The 6,000-nt window shown below is 49.2% G+C and overlaps 1 protein-coding gene across 15 annotated transcripts in view; it reads left to right on the top strand.

The window, feature by feature from the left end:
- Positions 1-1,871: 1,871 nt before the first annotated feature.
- Positions 1,872-6,000, top strand: part of SNPH (syntaphilin) — a 42,216-nt gene continuing 38,087 nt past the window's right edge. For 12 of the 15 annotated variants that reach the window (XR_014832334.1, XR_014832332.1, XR_014832330.1 and 9 more), the window contains exons 1-2: positions 1,872-1,948; positions 2,167-2,276. The gene's annotated coding sequence lies outside the window, so the exon portion shown is untranslated. Of the gene's footprint in view, positions 1,949-2,166; positions 2,277-2,827; positions 2,957-6,000 lie in introns of all 15 variants that reach the window. The other 3 variants (XR_014832333.1, XM_085003900.1, XM_085003899.1) reach the window with 1 other exon arrangement.

Here is a 6,000-nt window from a genome sequence, read left to right as displayed (position 1 = left end):
TTTATTCATCCTGATAATCTCTGTTTTATTTGATGTGTTTAAATCATTTATATTTACTGTAAATATTGATATGTTTGAATTTAGGTCTACTATTTTATTATTTGTTTACTGTTTGTTTCCTCTATTTTTCATTCTTCTGTTTCTACCTCTTTTTCTTCTTTTGGAATATTTGAACATTAAAAAAATTCTATTTTAATTTATTTGTTGTTTTTTACTGTATAGTTTGTTATGGATATTTTTAAATGATTGCTCTAAGGATCACAAAATACATACTTAACTTTTTATACTCTACTAAGAATCAGTATTTTACCACTTCAAGTGGAGTGTAGAAACCTTGTACTAAATAAGTTCCTTTACACTTCCTGCTTTATACTGTAATTGTAGTTGTCTTGTACATTACATCTACCTACATTGAAACCTCATCAGACAATGTTACAATTTTTTGTTTTCAACTGTCAAACATGTTTTAAAGAATTCAAGAGGAGAAGAATAGTCTATTAAATTTACCCAAATATTTACCATTTTTATTGTCCTTTCATTCCTAATGTTCCAAGTTTCCTTCTAATGTTCCAATTCCTTCTTTTTTTGCAGGGGGCGGGGGCTTTTTAGGGCTGCATCTGCGGCATATGAAAGTTCCTAGGCTAGGGGTCGAATCGGAGCTGTAGCCACCGGCCTACGCCACAACCACAACATAGCCAGATCCAAGCCATGTCTGCGACCTACACCACAGCTCATGGCAATGCTGGATCCTTAACCTACTGAGCAAAGCCAGGGATTGAACCCGCGTCCTCATGAACATTTTTGGAGCACCTGATATACGTTAGGCCCCATTCTAGGCACTGGGGCTATGACAGGAGACAAAACAAAGTCCCTTCCCTCATGGAGTGTACATTCTAGTGGGGGTAATGATGAAAGACTACAAACAGTAAAAATGCAATATGTCAGCTAGTGGTGAAATATAGATAAACTAGGGCAGAGGAAGGGAGGAAGGAGGGAGTCACTATTTTATTTAGGGTGGTCAAGGAAGGCCTCCCTAGGACAGTGACATTTGAGCAGCAATCTGGAAGAAGTGAGGGGTGAGTGAGGGAGAGCAGAGGCCTGACTGATCAGATAGGGCTGATTCAGAAGGAGGAAGCCCCTTCCCATTGCACCCCACTTCTCACACATAGAGCAGATAAGAAACCAGGCCTAGAAGTGGAAGGGCTAGGTAGAGTCCGGCCTTCTGGACTTTTCCCACTTCTTTTTCCCCTTCTTCCCTATGTCTTCCCTGGATGGGAGACAGAGGAGAAAGGTGTACAATGAACACTTACTTTAGGTTGTGATTGTTTATTTTTCCATCTTTTTCAAAGAAAAACATTTTTGTTTTCAGATATTTAAGATTCTTGCTATCATTTTTCTAAGTAGTCCGAGTGCTGTTTGCATTAAATAACCTTGGTACTCAGAGGTACTTGGTTTGAGGAGTGAAAAAATATTCGTACAGGAATAAGGATCAAATTGCCATTTAAGCCGACCACCTGACGAGAAGTAAGATTGGTATCATCTTCCCATGTTACAGATGAGAAAGCTGAGGCCCAGAGGTGAAGGGACTTGCCCTGGGTCACAAGACCTGTCAGTGGACCATCGTGCTCTCCTCCAGGCCCCGCCGCCCAGCTCCACTGTGCAGGTTGGGGTGGAGGCGGGAGAGGCCCCTGATGCGTACGTGCTGGCGTCTCCGCTCCCGCGCGAGATGCTAACTATCACTTTAAGAAGCAAAGTGAAGACGGGCGGCTTACGCAGCTGCCGGCGAGCCGCCGACTGGCTGGTCCTCTCCATCCACCTCACCCTCCCTTCCCCTCCCTCCCGGCAGCCCCAGCCCCGGCGAGCACCCAGCCAGCCGCCTCCAGCAGGGGCTCCGGAGAGCAGTTCGGCGGCCTGGGCAGGGCAGCCGAAGCCATGGAAGCCTCCGCAGGTGATGACAGGGACCTCTGGGCCCACCACCCAGCTGTGCCGCCGCAGCCCAGAGAGCTAACTGCGGGGTGGGGGGAAGGGAGGCGCGGGGGAGAGGACGGAGCGCCCGGCGGTGGGCTGCGGCGGCCCAGCTGTCAGCGGCCGGGAGCTCCGCTGCCCGGGTGTCCCCCCCACCCGCCCTCACCCGCCCCTGTCTGTCTTTTTTCCCCACCGCCGCAGGTTGCTGATCTGGGCCAGGCAGCTGCAGCAGCAACTGCAGAGGCGCTGCGCCAAGCGGGGCCGGAGTGGTGAGCGCCGGCGGCGGGGCTGCGGAGGGCGAGTGGACTCAGGTGAGGAGGCCTGGGCGGAGCAGGGAGGGAGGGTCTGCGCGGCACCGCGCTGGGCGGCGGGCGGGGGCCGCTCGCTGCGGTAGAACCCCTTAGAGGGCACCGGCCGAGGAGGGGTTAACTGTGACTCATTCTTACCCTCCCTTCATTCCCCTACATCCTTCTAAACGCCCCACCACCTTGAAATTCACTAATTAGAGGATGCTGGTGGCAAGACAAGATGACCAAAGTGGGCGATTAGGAGGATTTTAGGGACCACCCCATTCCTGTTTGTCTTCCTCTTCCGACATTTGGCAAACGTTTAAGCCTCTTCCCTTCTTGGAAGAGGAGCAAGGGTACCTGGGGGTGGGGGAAGGATGGAACCCCACACCCAGCCCAAGGTCAAGTGCCAATGCCTGCTTTCTTCCCATATTTCCTCCTGAGAAGAGTCAGGGCCCTGCAGTAAGTGGGGGGGGGGGGGGGGGAAATGCCCATGGTCCCTAGAGTAGGAGATCTGAGCCTCAGTCTCCCTGGAGCTTCTAAGGGATATGATGATTTCTCCTTCTGCTCCTCAGCAGGGAGCTGGGCTGTTGGGAACACCTACTAGCCCAGGGAGCCCCATATTCCCTTCCTCAACCTTGCAAATTGAGGAGAGGCCTGGTGACACCCTGCCGGTTTCCTCTGTCTTCTCTGCCCTTCTGGAGGTGAGATGGGCTGGAGTTGCTTCCCAAAAAAAGGTGATCTCTGCAGGCAGGGTAGGGTAGGGAAAGTGCCAGACATTGGGGTTTTAGTCCCTGAGCTTGCTCGTAGGCCACAAGTAGCCATCTTAAAATTCTCCAGGCGTAGGTGTGTGTGTGCTCATCTGTTAAATGCAGGGTTGGATTGGATGGTCTGTACAATTTTAATATGCCACTCAGGCAGCTCTTACATGTCAGGGGGATGGCTCTATTAAAACAATCCAGAATTTAAACTTGGGTCTATGAAATAACTGGGGTTTCCTCAATTGATCTCTTTCAACTCTGGACTCTCAGGAGAAACACTGACCTTGTGGGCCTCATGGAACTGGAGGCATTAGACAGTCCTATATTGGCATCCCTGCGCCATCACGGGGGTGACCTTGGTCAAGTTACTTCCCTTCCCCACACTTCAGTTTCCTCATCTGTAATATGGGAAGAAGGGTACATGTCTCAGAGGGTTGATGTAAGGATTGAATGAAATGTACATGAAAGTACTTAAAACAGTGCCTGTGCTTAGCACATAGTAGGTTCTCAGGGACACAGGGCTTTGGAGATAGACCAGAGGAAGAGAGGAGGGGTGGCTGCTTTTAGTCCTGTTCCCTCCTACCTCCCGCACCCCACTAGGCTCTTTCACATCCCTGTGGATGGTTCCCTGCCAGGGGATAAACGAATGCTGGAGTGTGTTGGGCTGCCAGGACGAGGGCCTAGGAAGCAACCAGGAGGTACAAACATTTCCACTGCAAGGATGCTGACATCATTCCAGCAAATGATGGTCCCAAGGAGGCAGATGTAGCCCAGGACTGGGTTTGGAAAATGTTGGCATCTGAGGACAGAGTCCCTAAGGGAACAGAAGCGTCAGAACCTTATGTACTAATGGGAGCGGGGGCAGGGACCAAGGCTTCGTGGTTTCCTTTGGATCCCACTGCTGCTGTCTTGTCCTCCCAAGAGTCTCTCACTAGAATCTCTCTGAGACAAGGATGTCAAAGTGTTTGGTGTCTATATTTTCTATTCTTTATCTCCCCTCCTCCTGCTGTCCTGTTCAGCCTTGCATTCATCCATTCTTGCTGCAGTTTATTCCACAGATACATTCTGCCTCTTGACAGCATGATAAAGAAGGCTCCCCGTAGGGTGGGGCAAGGCATTTTGCTGCTGCTCTATTTGAGCTGAAAGAAGTTACGTCCTCACCTGCCCTATATCCCCATTCAATTTTGAACTTCTCCCAACAGAGGCCCTGACTTTTTCCTCCCTGGGTCTCCAACCTCTAGCTCACAGTTAGGCATAAAGTAGGTCCTTAGTAAGTGTTAAATAGAATAAGGTTGAGGAAAATTATGTCCCTAAGCCAACTAGGTTAGGGAGAAACTACAGGAATGTGTTGACAGTATAGCGAAAAGCATTTTAAAGTATAGGGCACTGTGCATGTTGTTCATTGTCATTATTATTGCTCTTACTGTTATTATTGCTCTTGCCAGTGGCCAACATTTCTTTTGCCTTCTCCTCCAGTCAGGCTTGAAGGGACTAGATGTGCCTGGGAGAATGGCGATATTGGCAAACAGATGGTTCTGGCTGGTGAAAGATGAGCGTGAAGGGAAGGGGGATGGGAAGAGTGATCCCAGCCACTTCCTGTGTTTGGGGAGGGGGTCAGATAAGGAGAATCAAACCAGCCAAAATGGAGATGTGGCAAAAAAAATCCAGAGACCCAGGTCCCAGGTTTTGTTCCACCACCACCTCATTGTGTGACCTTGAGCCAGTCACACCTCCTCTCAAGGCCTCTGGGTTCCCAGCTGTAAAACGAGAAGACTGGACTACATGGTTCCCTAAGACCCCTTCTGACATTTTGTCAAGTGGATTTTGCTAAATCAAAATCAGACAACTATTATCACTCTCAGTGTCATTTACTGAGTAGCTGATCATTGCCCTCTCAGGTAATCTGCATAACGGATTATCCTGATTTGAAAGATGAGGAGACTGAGGCTTAGCGAGGTTGACCTGCCTAAGACTGCACAGCTCCAAGTGGCAGAACTGTTATCTGACACCTGGTCTCTTGCAGTTTTTACTACCTCCCCTTCTTGTCATCTCTCTGGGTTGTCATGCACTCACGCACATGCAGAGGGCTTTGGAGAAAGGCAAGCTGCTAAGGATTCGTGACAAAAGTTCTGGCATTTCCCCAAAGGGATTATTGCAGGGGATGTGCTGAGTTCAAGAGCGTGTAAGTCGGTGCTGGAAAGTTTTCCTTTCACCCTGAGCTCTGCTTTGCTCTTGGGTGGTGGGCGCCCCTGTACGCAGGAGAACAGCTGGGAGCGAATGACGGTCATGACAGGCACATTTTTTGAGCATCTCCTATGTACTGTGCTCTGCTTTACACAGGTTCCTTACTCCTCAGACAACCTCATTATGTAGGCACTATAATTTTACCCATTTTACAAGTGAGAAAGCCAGGCCAGAGAGAGCCTGCCCAGAGTCACCCAGGTAATGTGTTGTGGAACCTGAGACAGTTGCGCTGGAAGTGCACCGTGCTGAGAGTTGAAAGGGCTGCTTTTAGTCTGTGCCCTCTCACTTGCCTGAGTAACTTTGGATCTGCCAGTTTCCCTCTGCATGTCCCAAATGGACTGGATGCATCTCTGGCTCTAAATAACCTAAATGCCACCTTGTCCAAGAACGGGAGTGGAGAGTGTTTAGCTCCTTTGTTTAGCTAAACATTGATCAGTATTTGTTTATTTATCAGGCCCTGAACCAAGTGCACAGGATACAGGAAAGATTAAGAGGTGATTCCCAATTTCCAGAAGCTCACAGCTAGCAGAGAGAGACAGACATCTAAATGTGGAGGTATGACAGACCATCTAGGAGCTGTGATAGTACTGACAGGGGAGTAATGAGACAGGGAGCAGGGGAAGAAGGTCTTTCCTACTCAATGGGTCAGGAAGACTTGAGAGAGGTGATGCCATTGTCAGCTCGTTATTTTCTGCATTGAGTTTGTGGGATGATGGGGATGATGATGAAGATGATGATGTTCT

Source organism: Sus scrofa, chromosome 17, assembly GCF_054392235.1.
Source record: "Sus scrofa isolate SSC_HxYL_T2T_F1_AM1 chromosome 17, Sscrofa_HxYL_maternal_Yorkshire_Landrace_v2.0, whole genome shotgun sequence".
NCBI classification, from domain to species: Eukaryota; Metazoa; Chordata; class Mammalia; order Artiodactyla; family Suidae; genus Sus; species Sus scrofa.
Note: the sequence above shows the minus strand (reverse complement) of the source record. Positions and strands in the feature narration are given on the sequence as shown.